The sequence below is a fragment of the Impatiens glandulifera genome, chromosome 6 (genome assembly GCF_907164915.1).
Source record: "Impatiens glandulifera chromosome 6, dImpGla2.1, whole genome shotgun sequence".
Lineage (NCBI taxonomy): Eukaryota > Viridiplantae > Streptophyta > Magnoliopsida > Ericales > Balsaminaceae > Impatiens > Impatiens glandulifera.
The window spans coordinates 22407275-22426317 of record NC_061867.1 but is presented as its reverse complement, the minus strand read 5'-3'; the positions used below and the strand labels follow the sequence as shown (position 1 = coordinate 22426317).

The following is a 19043-nucleotide window of genomic DNA, read 5'->3' as shown; positions in this document are numbered from 1 at the left end:
ACGAATCCAAGTACGTGGAGAACTTTGTCTCCCCCATTTAGAACATTTTAGAACATGTTAGTTGTAGGGACGGACTCAGGATTTCGAACTAGGGTAGGCTTAAAAAAATTTAAGGTGGGCTTAAAATAATAATGAGAAAATTTTGAAAAAAACAAATATATAAAGTAAAAATTTACCATTTTTTTAATAATTAGATAAAAAAAAAATGAATTATATTAATTTTTTTAAGAAATTAAGGGTAATGTCATATTTTTACTGTAAAAAAAAAAAACTTTATTTTTTTCGGGGTGTGCTTCAGCCCACCCGAGCCCCTACATAGATTCGTCCCTGACTTAGCTGTATCTCGAAGTCGTCGTTCAACTAGTAAGAGTCTCAACAAAGCTCCAACATAAAATATTATTTTTAATCGGAAAAATGAATTTTGATCTTCGAGGCTTTGATTTGAAATTCAAAGCTTAACAAAAGCTTTCTTAGGTTCATTAGAACCTAACCCAACCATTGAAACATGACTATCTGTTTATCTCGGTAGTTTTTAAAATTCAAACTCAAGGCTTTTAATTTGGGAAAACAAGCCTTAAACTCCCCGAGATCAATTTGAAAACATTTCGATAATCATTTAGAATGGGTTAGGAAGCTTTCTAAGTGACCGTTCTTGAGTTGGAGCTAAAAAACATTCACTATATTTTAAAAAAATTTTAGATTAAAATTGGTCGTTTCTTATTTTGATTGAATTGATTGAATGAAATCGATAGAAAACTTGTAATCAATATCAAGATCAAATTCCAATTCCAATTAAGAAATTATATAATAATGCGACATTTAAGAACACATGAATGAAAATGTAAAAAAATTGAAATTTGTTAATGATATGAACTACAATAATAATGTAAGACTTTTGTATGTTCTTAGTTTCTTGTGTGGATAAGGTTCATAGAGGAAGCTTCTTAGGGCTTAGCTTTCTTTCCTAACTAGTGGTAGGCCACTAAGATAACTGATGGTTTATGATTAGGAGAATTAGATAAACGGAATATATTATCACCTCTAGCTTCTAAGAATTCACCTCAACTTCACAGTAGAATTAATTACCTATCGGATTACTTGCTATTAATATTTACTACTATTATAGTAGTCAAGGATCTCTTTTATAGTCGTCTTAGTTAGTTGATAGCCTAGGTCGATTCGAATTTGGACAAAACCATTAATGATCTTACCACTTGCTCGATCGAATTTTATCCTCTCGGCGAGTAAGACAAGCTACAAACGTAGGGAAAATAATCATATAGTTACTATGATCATTTACTTTCTTCATCTTTCTATTTTGGTTGAATAATGATGAAGTTGGACTTAAACATTATTCAAGGAAGTAGACGGTTCTTATCTAGGCGTCGCGAGGAAGAAGACGAAAATCAACTGCCAACGCACATTGGGTGTTGTCTATGAGTTCCGTCATTGTCCCATGAGGCAGCATTCTGTGCCATGACCGTTAGTTTGGGTCGTTAGCCTCCTGCACTAGCTGATCGATTGGTTTAAGTAGCTTGATGCATTGTTTGATTTGGGCTAAATAGCTTTGACACTATTTGGCCCCTTTGCCTTATAATTTTATTACAGGCAAAATATACAAAATTAATATATACAATTTTTACTTTTGCCTATTATTTTTTATTTTGTCTCGAGTATTTTATGGTTTTATTTTTAATTATTTTAAGATTTAAATGGTTAAAATATTTTCCCAAAATAATTATTTTATTTATTTTGACCTTTAATTTAATTATTTTGGGATAAATAAATACAATATTTTTCTTAAATAATTATTTAATTTATTTTTTGCCTTTAATTTAATTATTTTGGGATAAATGGATATAACATTTTCTCAAAATAATTATTTAATTTATTTTTGGGTAAAATTTTAATTAATTTGGAATTAGTTGATAAAATAATTTTCCAAAATAATTATTTAAGTTATTTTTTAAACAAATTTTAATTAATTTAAATGAATGAATACAATATTTTTCCAAAATAAATATTTAATTTATTTTTAGACCGAATTTTAATTAACTTCAGATTAATGAATAATGCATGGTCAACCATTTGAAGAATTTGCTTTTACACTAAACTGCGAACAAAAGGGGAAAAAATCAAGTTCATTTTGAACGGAAGACATCAATTGAGATATCCCCGTCCATTGACTTCTCGACTGTTTTATAACATTTTTCCAAATAATTATTTAATTTATCTAAATTTTTAAATAGTCTATAATATTTGGATTTTTTTTAAGTACTCATGATTATTTGAAAACTTTCTATAAATTTGAGAAGTCAAATTTTAGTGTTTGCAACACTTAAATTAAAAAATTATTGAATCTTCTTTATTGAGAACTGTCGGGAGGAGTAGGGGAAGCGAAAGGTGCTACAAGAGAGGATGAACGAAGGGAGGGCGAGGTCGTTGACGGTGGTAGCCAGACGGTTGAGAAAGAAGGCGGCGCGTGTAAAATTGTACCCGAGGCCGAGGAGAAAGACGGCGGCGCGTGTAGAATTGTACCCGAGGCCGGGGAAATGAAGTGGAAGAAGCGACCATGAAAAAGAAAACGAGGCGAATGGCGGTGGAAGAAACAGAGGAGACAGTGGCTGTGGAGGGATCAGTGAAGATAGGGGAGAGGGAGAAGGGTCTGGGGAATAGAAAAAGAAAAGTACGTGAAGGCGAAGTAAACAAATGTTCTTTATGCGAGATGGGTTTTTAGGACTAGAAAATGAAACAGTTAAAGTGATGAACATGATATAATGTCTTATTAAGACATTTAATTTATTTATTATTAATTTAAAGAACCCGTTAGGCCTACGCATCAAAGCTTCGGTCCTAAAATATTTGTGACACCTTTTTTCTCGGCCCTATGGTGCATAAGGACCGATTTACGTTTTTTTGTTGAATAATTCTGTTTTGTTTTCTTTCTCTCTTATTTCTCTCAAACCGAATTCTGTTATTCTTTTAAAGTTGTTGTAACAAGTTGGTAACCGAATACTCTTAGATAATTCAGCCTCTTTAAATGCTGATGCCCACCCCACTTTTTGTGCTATGAATTTAAGTTTGTGAAACTTGTTACTCTAATTTATTCTCCCGGTCTTGGACCCCTATCTTGGACTACTAGGTGTATTCTAGTACTAAGTGTATTCTAGTAGTATTTCTCTTCTCACCTTCGGCTTTTCTCTCCTTAACCTCGAATTCTCTTCTCATTCTATGTCCGCTGCGCTTAAATATTGAATTCCACTATCGGTCCCATCTATCAAGAACCCGTTTCTTGAATTAAAGAACTCGAAAGACTCGGTTATTGTTTCAAACTTAACAGAATCAAACACTTCTAAAAGTTTTAGCATATAAATGTTTGCACACTCAAATATGTGACAATCAATAATCTTTAGTTAGTATTTAAAGAATTACACATTCTCACATTTTGCGTATTTTCACACATTCATCATTGTATAAAGATTCATCCTTCTACCCATCTCACATATTAGCGATAGCTTAAAGACAAAGAATATGTTGTCTACATGAGATTTGAGTATTTCATGTTTGTTTATATGATAACTATGAAATGTTATGTATCAATTTTTTTAGGTGAATTTCGTGTTCATGTTATTATAGTGATTTTGACTTTATAAACTAAATTAGATTGATTTGAATTTGATTTTAGAAAAAGTCACTTCAAAGGTTTCTTCACATACAATACTTTTACCAAAATATTCGGTTTCGATTCACTATTTATCACGACAAATTTACTATTGACCTTTTCACTTGTTTAAGACTGATCCAAGACACCAATAACTGATCCAATCAATTATATCTTTAATATTATCCGATTTAAATTTAAAGACCAGAGCTGGAATAGCTCAGTTGGTTAGAGCGTGTGGCTGTTAACCACAAGGTCGGAGGTTCAAGCCCTCCTTCTAGCGTTTTATATTTGATTCTACTATACCATGCTCTGGTTAGAGCGTGTGGCTGTTAACCACAAGGTCGGAGGTTCAAGCCCTCCTTCTAGCGTTTTATATTTGATCCTACTATACCATGCTCGAATGACTAGTTTTAACCCCTTTCTTTATACACCTTTTATTCATGTACAGTCTTCAAGTATCTAGGTTCAAGCCCTCCTTCAAGCGTTTTACATTTTTAACAAACAAAGATATTCATAAGGGCACTTTATATAACTAGTCTTAATAAAGTATGTTTTGATCCTACTATACCATACTCAAATTACTTTTTTTTAGAACGTTGGGTTATGATTCTCTTTTGTAGTGCGACTAATCCATACGGGTTAAGCACATATCCCGCAAACACACTTAATCATTTAACCAGACACAAAATTTGTTGTCTGACGGACTCGAACTCATGACCTAAAGGAGGCTAGGGATATCCACATTTTTTAGCCACAGAGCGAAATGATGAACTAATCGAATGAAAGTGCAACTACAAATGTCATGTATGAAGTTGATAAACTTCCTCATACGATTAGAGAGAATCTTAGGAACCCTCGTAAGGTTCAAGCGGGAGGATCCAAAACTACCAAAGAAAGGGGAAGATCAAGAGATGTTATTATTGACATTATCGTTAGGTTGGAGAAGGTAAAACTCACTATGGCTAACAGACAAGATAACTTCGGGGACCTAGATGAACACATCACCGAGATCGAGAAGGAAGGAGACGAGCTCCGAGAAGGGATGCAAGGTGCCTTGAACAAGGAGTTATCTAAATGTCAAGAGAAAACTCAGATTGTGGAGCAGACCCTCCTTTTTTAGATCAGTACCTTGAACAAGAAGCTCAAGGGAATGACATCCAAGTTACAAACAACTGGAGAAGAAGTGGTGGTACTCAAGAAGGGGGTTACACAAGAGTGCAGACATTTGTCTATAGGAGTCCCTAATCCGACAAGGATAGACTTCTAAGAACTAAAGAATATTTAAGTGAGAGGAATGCAAAAGAGATCGACAACTTTTTATGGGGTCTGGATCAGTACTTTAAAGTACTCAGCATAGTGTAAAAGGAAAAAAATAGATACTGCCACGACATACCTAAATGAAATTGCAATGATGTGGTTGAGGCAAAGGAGTAATGACATAGAAAGAGGTATATGTTCTATCAATACTCGGGGAGACTTTAAGGAGGAACTCAAGAAGTAGTTCTATCCTGAAGATGCCATTCGGAAATCAAGGACCAAGTTGCAGAAACTCTCACATAGGGGGAGCATCAAGGAGTATGTCAAAGAGTTCATCGCTACCCTCCTTGAGATCCTTAACTACTCGGACGATGAAGCCTTGTTCTCCTTCACTGGCGGTCTACAAATGTGGGGAAAACTAGAGTTGGAACGGTGTGGTGTTCAAGATCAAAACACCACTATCGTCGTGACTGAATCTCTTGTTGAACTTAGAAGGCAAGACAAATCAAAGTCGACCCACGATAGGAGTGACAAGGGGAAGAGTGGTGGAGACCGTTTCTACAACAAGGATGACCTATTTAAGTTTATCAAGCCCAACGATGGAGGAGATCGGGACGAGAAAAGTGGAGAGAAACCCTAGATAAAGAGCTTCTTTTGCGAGGGGCACACAAAGTAGGAGAGTTTTCTACGAAGAACAAGCTATCTGCATTGATGGAGGAGAAAGAACGCCTTCATAAAGAGGCCCGATTGGGGTCGTTACACCTATTTAGTGTCGTTAAAGCAAAGTTTGAGGAGCCAAAATATGCGAAAAAAAGACGACTGTTCGCAAAAACAAAAGTGGAAAACCACATGGTTAAAGCTTTGTTGGATATGGGAGCCAACAACAACTTTCTAGAGGCAAAAGAGGCGGGAAGACTGAGGAACATGTACACTTAAGAGTAGAGATGGCTTAAAGTAGTCAATTCGACACCAAATGAAACTTATGGAGTTTCTCGTAATGTAAAGGTCAACTTGGGAGGGTGGACCGACCTCTTGTATTTTTCCATCGTTGACTTGGATGACTACAAAATAGTCCTCGGCATAGGATTTCGACAAGGTAAATTCCTTCATACTCTCCTTTTCCAATATTATGTGTATCATAGAGCAAAGTAGTATTTATATGATACCTTTAATAAGAGAGAGCAATATAGAAGCTAGGAAGCTCTCTGCCATGCAACTCTCAAAAGGTGTGAAGAAGGCCCACCCAACATTCCTTGTTACCTTGAAAGAAGATGAAAAAACTGCGTTCTAAGAGAAGACACCTCCAGAAGTCACGAATTTCCTAAAGAAATTTCAGGATGTAATGCTTGCTGAATTACTAAAGAAGCTCTCTCTTAAGAGAGATGTGGACCACATAATAAAGTTAGTCGAAGGGTACTAAACCATCGACGACAATCCTTTATCGCATGGAACCTCCCAAATTAGAGGAGCAGGGGAGGCAACTGAAGGAGTTGTTTGTCAAGAAAGAGAAAGGTGAATTCGCCAAGGTTGTCAAAAGAATGAAGAAATGGACGGACAAAAAGAGAAGACACATGGAATTCGAAGGAGACAGAGTGATGGTAAAACTCCTCCTCCATCAAGGGAGACGATTATACAAGGTTCACATGGGGCTTGTGAGGCAATACGAAGGCCCTTTCATTGTGGAGAAACAAGTTAGAAAGCTAGCCTATCGCTTGAAACCTCCATCACATTTGGAGATGCACCCCACATTCCACGTGAATTTATTAAAGTCTTATCCTGAAGATAAAGAAGATCCAAGTAGAGGTGAATCAAATAGAGCTCCCTCAACAATCACAACCATACCTTAGGAAGAAGCCGAAGAGATACCGGCACATCGAGTCATACTGAGAAGGGATTTCTATCCAAGTTATGTCGAATATTTTGTGAAATGGAAAGAATTACCAAAAGACAACACTAGAATTAGTGTTATGGAATTTCAATGACATCATCCAAACCTACAAGGGGGACACGAAGAGGATGTTGCCGGAATGAGTGAGGGAGAATGTCACGGTGCCCTAATCTTCCTAGCCCAAGGGGAGGCCCACTCGTCTAAGTAGGCCCAACCCAAGGAATATGCTACAAACATTGGAAGGATGGTGGCTTAGGATAATTTGATGAAATGCCCCAAATTAGTGCGGCATTAATTGGTAGTTTGAAGGCATAACCTATATTAATGTTATTAATTGATAGTTGGAAGGCATGCCCTAGATTAATACTTTATTAATTGACAGTTGGAAGGAATGCCTTATATTAGTGCATCATTAATGTGGTAGTTGGAATAAGTCTTTAAAATACCTCAAATGTATTACCTTCTATTTATGAAGTATTCAAGCAATATAATATTACTTTTTGTAAATGCTTACTTTCTCTCTCTAGAGTTCTTGTGTCTATTGAAACAAACATCGAGTGTTGCTTCAAGTATGGCTAATTAGTTACTCATTCTCACGAAGATCGTAATTAGTGCCGCACAGATCGCTGGTGGAAAGACCGAGCCCGTGACAATTGTTTTAACCCATAAAGTGATTTCTTCAGTTTATACACTTTTTTATTCATGTCCAGTCTTCAAGTATCTAAGTTGCTGCTAAATAAACACAAACTCATTTAAGTATACATACAAAATATTGATTAGACATCTATTTGATATATTGACCAAGAACATTAAGAAGCTAGTGTTAATACTAATCTAATTGTGTCATGTCTTGTTATTGTATAGAATACTTAATACATTTTTTCTAATAATATACTCAAATATACCTTTTTAATAAATGAAGTATGTTCATAAGGTCACTTTACATAACCATTCTTAGTAAGTATGTTTTGATCCTACTGTACCATGCTCGAATGGTTTGTTACAACCCATAAAGTGTTTTTTTTTTAAGTTTATTCACTTTTTAATAATGTTTGGTACTCAATCATCCAAGTATCTAAGTGGTTTCTCAATGAACACATTTAAATAACCACAAAAAATGTTGACTAGACATCTAGTTGATATAATGACCAAAAACATTAAGTATATAGTGCTAACACTAATCTAATTTGTCATGTCTTGTTATTGGAGATAATACTTGATTATAATCAATACAATATTGTTGCTTGTAACCTTTAACAACCAATCTCACTTTATATTAGTCTATTTCACCATTTTTTTAAACATGGTCTTGAACACTCATTTCACCCCAGGACATTTGTTGAACAGGAAGATCACATAACTCCCCTATATCATTTTTTCTATTGCGTCAATCTCTTCCTCCATAGTTTTTTTTGTCAATCTGACTTTAAGAAGCTAGTGCTGACACTAATATAACTGTGTCATGTATTGTTATTGGAGAGAATATATTGAGTATAAAATTTCGGGAAAACCCTAGAAAGAGAGAAAAAACACTAGAGATTTTTAAGGAAGCGCGATCGGCACAAGCAACACATCACGACACGATCGGCATGGCGACACGATAGGCACATACGACACGATCGTCACAAGTGATACGATATTTCCTTGAGTCGGAAGTCATCAAATCGGCACTGAAATCACCATTAATCAAAGGAAGCGTGATCGGCATAAGCGACACGATTGGCACAGGCGGCACATCCCGATCTGCACGAACGACACAATATTGTCTTGCGTCATAAGTGAGCCATTAAGTTTCTATAGTCTAGGGTTTCTTGTGCATTTGTAATCATCACTGAAATTTTCCCTCGATTGCGGTTTATCTATGATCATTTCTTAGGTTTTCTGCAATTACTCTATTCTTTTTCTCTGTTTCTGCCATCATGGGGAAGGGAAAGAACAAAAGTAATAAATCTGAAGAAGTTAGGGATTTTGTGTTGGAAGGAATCAAGGAAGTATCCGTCAAAAAATTGAAAGAATTGTTGAAGAAGTTATCAAAGAACAGCAGGATACAAACACAAGCATGCAATCTGCTCCAACTACTACTAGGATCAACTTTATCGATAGAGACGGGGGTTTGGCTAAGGATAAAGGCTTATGAAAAACGGTTTGAAAGAAATCGTGTTAGGGATTTAATTCGCTTTCTATTCTACGCAAACACTTGTAAACACTTGAAACAGATTCAAGGCGGAATTGTTTACTTGGGTTTGAAGCTCAAGATGAAATATGAAAAGATGACAGAAATAAAGAACACATTAGTTTGTTTATGGATGTTCGGAGAAACTCTCATACGTCACCCCTTCTTCCAACCACCGGAAGGATTCACTATAATATGATTCGAATCAAATACAGTTTACACACACACTTAGCTCACTATTGAACAAAACACTTTCTGTTCAATTACAAGATGAAGAATATCACTCAGCTAAAGGTGTTTTTGATTCTAGCTCTCTCTTGATTCACACACAGTACAATCAGAAAGCAGCTTCACAGTATGAGTTCAGTAAGCAAGATGGTTGAGTAGTTTCTCTCTCTGCAAAATCAGATTGTTTGTTCGTTGTGTTAGGCTAATTCGTAAGGTTGATTGTCCGTTGTCCTTGAGGTTTGTTAAATACTGAGCAGGAGCTAACGGTCGAATCTTTTAGAATGATATGTTGCACTCTTCCATTGGAAAGCCTCCATTGTACACAGCAGGTTCTGAGCACAAGGATCGTGACCGTACATCACTGGTAGTGCGCCAAATATTCCATCAGGGATGTACCTGCAAAACAAGTAATGTGAGGAAAATTCTCTTACGTGGCATTCTTTGGTTGGTTGCATATAGATGTTGTACTAATCTTCATTAGAAAGTGGAGCAGGAGTAGGGTACATCTATAGCACGTGGGTAGGTGAAATGCTAAATTCAAGCGTACTGCATAAATTAAGCATTAGACGTATTTCAGTTAGACGGATTGTAAAATCACACTAATGAAATCACACATCTCCTTTAAATAATAACGTCTATTAGACCGCTTGGTCTAATAGAATTAGACTTATGTCTAATTACAATAACCATTAGACGTTACGTCTAATTCCGGTTCTACCTCAGACTTGTCTGAAGGAGTTAGACGCACGTCTAACTTTCACTAATTAGACCACATGTCTAATTATCCAATAACCATTAGACGGTACGTCTAACTCCACTGAGTTAGACTACACGTCTAATTCCGGTTCTACCTCAGACTTGTCTGAAGGAGTTAGATGCACGTCTAACTTTCACTAATTAAACCACACGTCTAGTTATCCAATAACCATTAGACGGTACGTCTAACTCCACTGAGTTAGACTACACGTCTAATTCCGGTTCTACCTCAGACTTGTCTGAAGGAGTTAGACGAACGTCTAATTTTCACTAATTAGACCACACGTCTAATTATCCAATAACCATTAGACGGTACGTCTAACTTCACTGAGTTAGACTACACGTCTAATTCCGGTTCTACCTCAGACTTGTCTGAAGGTGTTAGACGCACGTCTAACTTTCACTAATTAGATCACACGTCTAATTATCCAATAACCATTAGACGGTACGTCTAACTCCACTGAGTTAGACTACACGTTTAATTTCGGTTCTACCTCAGACTTGTCTGAAGGAGTTAGACGCACGTCTAACTTTCACTAATTAGACCACACGTCTAATTCCGAACAAATTAGACTATCCGTCTAATTGTAAATCTATTAGACTACACGTTTAACTCCGATGAGTTAGACTGTACGTCTAATTCCGTGTATTCATTAGACTTACGTCTAATTCTTTAAATTCATTAGACTACACGTCTAACTCCGATGAGTTAGACTGTACGTCTAATTCCAAATATATTAGACGTATGTCTAATTCTATGCATTCATTAAACTACACGTCTAACTCTGATGAGTTAGACTGTACGTCTAATTCTATGCATTGAATGCCAAAATTGGTCTAATGACCCTAATTAGAGCCAAGTCTTATGAAATATTGTTTCAATACACCTGCATCAAAACTCATAGGTCATTTCATCATCAAAATCTCAGTGGTTAAATTATTTCAACACTTAGTCAAAATAATTTGACCCAACAATTTCCCCATTTTTGATGAAAAAATTGGAAACCTACATACATATACCAAAATATGCATTCATCGTATATATAAACAAAACCCTTGTTCACTTACATCATACATCCAAAACAAATATTCGAAAAACCATCCAAGAAACATTGTTTGATAAAAGTATAAGAAAAGAGATCATTGTTCTTCCCTTTTAACTCGAGGATCGGTTGGACTCATTTCTTGACCGGGAAGCATGTTGAGATAAGGAGGATATCCGCGACCACCACGAGCTCCTGCACTTGATCTTCCACCGCGTTCACCACCACTGGCACGACCGCCTTGATCAGCATTGGATAGCCTACTCCGGCCACCACCACTTCGACCTCCACCTCTCTTGGCTAGCCTAGGATTTACATCTGTGCTTGGGGCTCGCTTGGATCTAGTGCCGGTTGACACACCATCGTTTCTTCTACTTGACTCGCCTTGAACGGGTCGAGATTGAGCACCTTCAGCATTGGCCATTGCATTGCTTGAAACTTTCTAGCAATGGAGTCAGCAAATTCCTGACGTTCATTATCATTCCTGCTCAAACAACCCTGAATTTCCACCATCTGATTCTTCACCAGACTGAATTCTTCCATGGTTTCCTTGTGGCGTTCATCATTGATTTGCCTTTCAATATCCAATAATTCGGTTTGACGATTGACAAGTTATTTTTCAAACTTTGAAAAGTTTACATTTGCGATGTGAGTCTCATATGTGTTCTTCTTCAAAGTGTTATCCAACTCAGTGAGAACTTTGAAAATCTTGTTAAAGCTCTCTCTTTCTTCTTCCTTTGAGTTTAGGGCATGTGACATGGTTTTCTGAATCGATGAGAGCATGGACCTCATAGATTTTAACACCTTGTTTCCTCCGGCAGATGACTCTTCATGAGATGAGATTTTTTCAGACTCTGCTGCCATGCTCTGAATTGGCTCAAAGTTTGTATGAATCTGCAAGGATTGCTCCGGTTGATTCATTTCAGCTTTTCTAGCAGCTTCATCTCACTCTTCTTCTTCAATTTCTTCTTCAGCTCTCTGAAATCTCTCAAGCAGATTTCCAAAGTAGTGAATGGGATTATTGATATTTTCGTGAACATTTCCCACAATGGTGTCGGGAAATAGACGGGGCTTAACAAAAGTTTCTTGTTGATCCTATTCCTCCTTAAATGAGGAACTTTCTTCTTCATCGACCTTCTCTTTAGAGGGTTCCCCCTCAGTTCTGGCAGTTTCTGGCTGAGTAACCTCGGCCACTTTCTCTTGAACAACCTCTGTTCTCGCAACAGGGGTCAACATCTCATTTTCTTCAATAGGAGCTTGAATAGCATCCTCAATCACTTCTTCCAAAAGAACTTCTTCCTCATTTATCTCAAGAGCTTGTTCAGGCTTTGGACAATCACTTCTTCTTCTTCATTAGGGATCTCCTGAATAGGTTGATCTAGAATGCGTCTCTCTTCGGTAGAAAGATTTCCAATTCGATCAAGAGAGCATCATCTAGCTCATCATCATCATTCTCAGCATCTAGAATATCCGTAACTTCATCATCATTGAGAGGTTCTGCGCCAGAGCAATCAGCGCCATGAATGTATCGAGAAGCTACAAAGACATAACTGTCTAGGATGTCGTTCAACTTTTTCAACACCTTTATTTCCACTTCAAATCCTTTCTCAGCAGGATTGAAATTAGCTTTCTTGGCTTCAAAAATTGAAAAAATAGCTTTTCCAAATATGCAAGCTTCCACCAGTTCTCTTCTCTTCAGAGCCTCAACAACCTTTGAAGTTCTTGCCCATTTCAGAACTTTCTTTTCGTTTGCCATCCTCTTCTTCCATTCTTTAGTTATAGCAGAGTTTGACAAAGAATCGTTATACTTGGAAGACAGTCTCTCTATGGACCAAGATTAATAAATTTCCAGTTTCTCAGCACTAAGAACTTTAACTTGCTCTAAAATGAGGTCAACAATCCCTGTTGCCTCCGATACATTTTCAGGAGCTTGAATTGCAATATCTTTACCTTTTCCAACAACCTCTACGGGTTTTGGAGCAGATCTTGGTTCACCGATCACGATTCCATCTGTTTGTCTTTTGGAACGCATCAGTTCAAACGCAGATTGTGGTTTCTTACAGAGCTCAGCAGGAAGCTCCATACGAACAACTTTTCCAGCTACCAACGAATCATTAGGAACTGGAATGATGGGTTCACCAGCCACAAGGGTAAGAACAACACCTTGTTCTGGTTGAGATGACTCTATAGCACCAGCGGCTATGAGATCAGTTTGAACGACATGAGACTCAATCCTATCAACAGTTTCATCATTTGGACCGGCTGACTCAACAACAGGCCCTTCAGCAGATTCTCTCAAAGGAGAAAATATAGATTCAGCTTGTTCCACTATGGGAACATCAAATTTAGGCTCAACGGCCAAAGATTTGGAAGACTTTACCTTTACAGATTTAGACGCGCGGGGCGCCCTTGTCTTCTTCTCCTTTGAGGCACAAGACCTCGAAGGTTTCCTCAAAAAGGTTGAGGGAGTGGATAATGAGGACATTGGAGTTGCAGCAAGTACGCTTGGACCTTGCCTCAACCTTGAATCGACAGATTCAGAGTCCTTCTTGTTTGGACTCTTCAGATTTAAGGAAATGGCCTCCGATTCATTCACCGTTTTCGTTCTCTTTGCCCCTGTTGACAGAACAGAAGTAGAGGGCTTGGATTGGGTAGAAGGTTTTCCACCGGTTTGGTAACTCGAAGCACCAGAAGCAGATTCAAGGTTTCTCTTCAATCTCATAAGAGTGTTATCCACCGTAATGGCAGTAAATACTCTTGGAGAGTTGATCTGCACCGGTTCACCAACAGGAACCCCCAAATACTTCAACAGATGACTTAGTTGAGCCGCATATGTTATACTTTCCTTGTTCGCCTGACAGATAGAAACACACAAGTTCTGGAAAAGGGTATGAGCCCAGTTTACCTAGATTCCCTTTGAGATAGCACACATATAGTGAAAACGGTTTTGACTATAGAGATGAAAAGAGCCAGACTTCCCTTGTAGTGCCTTTTCCACCACATCGTTCAACAGAATAAAGTGCGGTTTGAGTGCCTTCTTGGGTCCATTTACATGGATCATCGAGCCGTCGGCAGAAAAAGTTGTCTTCATCTCCTCCATGATTTCATAGTTGCCGTTTTGAAGAACTCGCGAACTTCGTTTTCGTAGAATATGAACGGTCCGCCTAGATATTTCCTTAGCCTAGAATATTCTAGGGTTTGGAATATCTTCACCACCTCCGGTTGATCGAACGTGTATATAGATGGAAAGTCCACCTGCAAAGTACAGTGACCCAGAGAGATTTTCTTCACCATTTTCGAAGGAGTATGAACCGACACAATATTTCAGAGAGATTTAGTGAGAGAAATGCAAGAAGAGCTAGGGTTCTTAAGAATTTTGAAGGATTGAAAGATTTCAAATTCATGCACTAATGTCCTTATATAGATGGAAGAGGGAAATACAGAATAACCGTCTATTCTAGGGGTATGGCCCATTAATAAATGTTAGATGTCCTTTTTCAATAAGTCATCATTAAAAATGAGGGTATATCAGTCATTTTCTCTAAACTTGAAAGACACGTGTCTTCATGTTAATAAGAGATGACTGTTTGATATTTTGAGCGGGAAAAATAAATAGCTCTCAATAGTGGGACAGCTGTCCTTGATCAGTCTAATCGGCACGTAGTTAGACATTTTTCTTACTCCACAAATCCATATAACAGAACGTCTATTAGACAGATGAGTCTATTAGACGCATACGTCTAATTCCGTGTTATAAAAATCGGTCTAATGTCTATTAGACGTGTACGTCTAATTCCGCATAAACACCACGTGTTAGACGTGTGTTGATCAGACATGAGCATCCTCTTGCTCGTGACGTAAAAACGTCTAACGTCTATTAGACGTGTCCATTTAATTGCGTAGGTATAACACCTTAACATATAGACTTAGATGAATTGATTTTGAGCAAAAATACGTCTAAGTACACACTGTTTATTTTAGACACCCTTGTCTAATTAGACCGATTAAGGATATTCGTCTGGAGAGTATCTTTACTTCCAAAGTAATTTTCCCTCTTAGTATGTATATGGACATAAAAATGTAGTAAGTAATTTTTGTGATCCAAAGACCAAAAATATTTTTAACAAATAAAAAGAAACATTTCTTCTACTAGAATGACAGATGCCATTGTTGATCTTCCAGGCTGTGTACTCAGAGGAGTACTCTTCTAGCTTCCTTCCTGCAATCCTCCTACATCACCTACAAAAGAAACTATACACACATTTTGGTACCCATACTTAATTGGGTCCTCGATCAATTAGTCCCTTAGGAATCCATATCTGAGTTATTCTAATGGACTTCCCATTTTGTGTTGTGATTAATGCGTAAGATTTTGACTTAGCAGATGACTTCCTGCTAGCCACTGATCCTTTAACTTTTGAAGAAGGTTTTCTTTTAAAACTCCTTGACTTAGAGTCAGATTTTAAATTACCAGACTTATTAGCCTTTTCTAGCTTATTCTTAAGCCAGCTAACAGTTGGCGGAACATAAACTATTTCATTTTTGAAAGCAACTTCTTCATGAATAGGATCAGATTCAATGTCAGTCATACTTCCTTTGACAAAACTTATTGGCTTAAGTTTGTCATATGATTTTGACTTTTTGCATGACAGGTTAGGGTCATTGCTGTCATATCCCAATCCGGATCTAGATCCAGCAGGTTTCAACATGCTGATCTGATATTTGACAGCATCTCTGGATCTTGTCCATGCACAAACAACATAGTTTAACCTTTTGTTTTCAGATGAAAGGGTTTGGATCTGTTCTTTGAGCATCTCATTCTCAAATGAGATCTCTTCAATCTTCTTTTCAAAAACATTTAACTCTTCAACTTAGGGGTGAGCAAACGGGTAAACCCAACCCGTATTACCCAACCCATATTCAACCCAAATTAAATTTACCCAACACATAATTCAACCCATATTATTTACTAATATGGGTTGGGTAACCCAAATTATTTTATTTTTTTATTTTTTTTATTTAACATGTATTTGACTCATTTAACACATTATTATTCCTTTAACACGTTTTTCACGTTTTTTCACGTTTTTGACACATTTAACACATTTTGACACGTTGAACACGTTTTTCATGTTTTTGGCATGTTTAACACGTTTTTAACACGTTTAACACGTTTTTGACACGTTTGACACATTTTGACACGTTTTTTCACGTTTTTGACACGTTTAATACATTTTGACACATTTTTGGCACGTTTAAAACGTTTTAACACGTTTAACACGTTTTGACACGTTTAACATGTTTTTCACATTTTTGACATGTTTCACACGTTATTCACGTTTTTGGCACGTTTTGACACGTTTAACACGTTTTCCACGTTTTGACACGTTTTCGACACGTTTAATACATTTTTCATATTATTGACACGTTTTTCACATTTTTGGCACATTTAACACGTTTTGACACGTTTAACACGCTTTGACACGTTTAACACGTTTAGAAACGTTTAACACGTTTTTTATACGTTTTTCACGTTTTCGACACGTTTAATACGTTTTTCACCCATTCAACACGTTTAACACATTTGACACGTTAGACACTATTTTCATGTTTTGACATGTTTAACACGTTTTTAACACGTTTGACACATTTTTCACGATTACGACACATTTAACACATTTGGACACATTTTTCATGTTTTTGGCACGTTTAACACGTTTTGACATGTTTAACACGTTTTTCACGTTTTTAACACGTTTAACACATTTGTAACATGTTTAACATGTTTTCACACGTTTTCCACGTTTTTGGCACATTTAACACGTTTTGACACATATTGCACGTTTTTGGCACGTTTAACACGTTTTCCACGTTTTTGACACATTTTGATACGTTTAACACGTTTTTGACACGTTTAACATGTTTTTCAATTTTTTTACACGTTTAATACGTTTTCACTCGTTTAATGTCAAACGTGTCAAAAATATATTAAACGTGTCAAAAACGCCAAAAACGTGTTAAACGTGACAAAAACGTGTTAAAACTTATCAAAATGTGTTAACGTGCAAAAAATATGTTAAACATGTCAAAAATATGTTAAATGTGTAAAACGTGTTAAAATGTCAAAAACGTGTTAAACGTGCCAAAAACGTGAAAAACGTGTTAAACATCTTACAAACGTATTAAACATGTTACAAACATGTTAAACGTGTTAAGAATGTGAAAAACGTGAAAACATGTTAAACATATAAAAAAACGTATTAAACGTACCAAAATGTGGAAAACGTGTTAATGTGTGAAAAACGTGTCAAATATGTCAAAAACTTGTTAAACATGCCAAAAACGTGAAAAACATATTAAATGTGAGAAACACGTGTTGAATGTGTGAAAACGTGTTAAACATATCAAAAACGTGTTAAAATGTTAAAAACGTGTTAAAATGTTAAAAACGTGTTAAACGTGCCAAAAATGTGAAAATCGTATTAAACTTATCAAAAACGTGTTAACGTGTTAGTTATGTTAAAAACGTGTAAAAAGTGCTAAAAACGTAAAAAAACGTGTTTATTTGTCAAAAACGCGTTAAACATATTAAACATGTCAAAAACGTGTTAAACGTGACAAAAACGTGTTATTAATATGAAAATGTGTTAAACATGTCAAAACTTGTTAAACATGCCAAAAACGTAAAAACGTGTTAAACGTGTGAAAAACATGTTTTAAGTGTGAAAACGTGATAAAAATATTAAAAACGTGTTAAACGTATAAAAAACGTGTTAAATATATAAAAAACTTATTAAAATGTCAAAAACGTGTTAAACGTGTTAAACGTGCCAAAAACGTGAAAATCGTGTTAAACTTATCAAAAACGTGTTAAATATGTTTAAAACGTGTTAAACGTGCCAAAAACGTGTTAACGTGTTAGATATGTTAAAAACGTGTTAAACGTGCCAAAAACGTAAAAACTGTGTTAAACTTGTCAAAAACGCGTTAAACGTATTAAACATGTCAAAAATGTGTTCAACATGACAAAAACGTCAAAAACGTGTTAAACGTGTCATAAACGTGAAAACGTGTCAAAAACGTGAAAACGTGTGAAAAATGTGAAAACGTGTCAAAAATGTGAAAACGTGTGAAAAACGTGTTAAACGAATGAAAAATGTGTTAAACATGTGAAAAACGTGTGAAAAACATGTTATAAGTGAAACGTGTTAAAAATATTAAAAACGTGTTAGATGTGTGGAAAACGTGTTAAACGTATGAAAAATATGTTAAACATGTCAAAAACGTGTTCGACTTAAAGTTGGAAGATTATTAGTTTATGTTGGATTAATAATATAGAATTAAACTAAATTTATATAATTTGGGTAATTTGGGTAACCCTGACCCAACCCAAATTAAACTCAACCCATACTCAACCCAACCCATACTCAACCCAACCCATATTAACCAACCCAAATTAATATTTTGGGTTTGGGTTAGGGTTGGGTTTGGGTAAACCCATATTATACTCACCCCTACTTCAACTTTAGACAGATTTGATTTATTTACATCTAATGAAGATTTAATTTCATTTAGGGATTCTACTAGCTTTCTGTACTCGATGACCATGTCATCTAGTGCACCTACCAGTTGTTCCCTTGAAAACCTTTCGGAAGAGAAGTCAAATACCTCAGTCTCCTGAGTTCTTTCTTCATCTTCTCTTTCCATGAAGCATGCCACCTCCTCTTCATCACTTTCACTAGATGAAAAATAGGAGCCAGACTGCTTCCTCTGTTCTTCCTGTCACCAGCCATAAGAGCCTTCAACTCTTTTCCATCATCCTTGGCATCTTCACGCTTTGGCTTCCGGCATTCTGATGCATAATAACCTTTAATACCACAGTTAAAACAAGTAACATTAGCTTTAGATTTTTTATTATCATTAGAATTTGAAGAGTTTGAGTTAGAGTTGCATTTCTTCATGAAGTCGCCAAACTTCTTCACAAAGAGAGACATGGCATCGCTGCTCAGCTGCTGAGCTGCCATCTTCACGTTC

The 19043-nt window shown here is 36.3% G+C and overlaps 1 non-coding gene across 1 annotated transcript; it reads left to right on the top strand.

Moving 5' to 3' along the window:
- The first annotated feature begins 3870 nt into the window (after nucleotides 1-3870).
- On the top strand, nucleotides 3871-3944 carry TRNAN-GUU. The gene has a single exon. It is a non-coding gene; the product is annotated as a tRNA-Asn (tRNA).
- Nucleotides 3945-19043: the final 15099 nt, after the last annotated feature.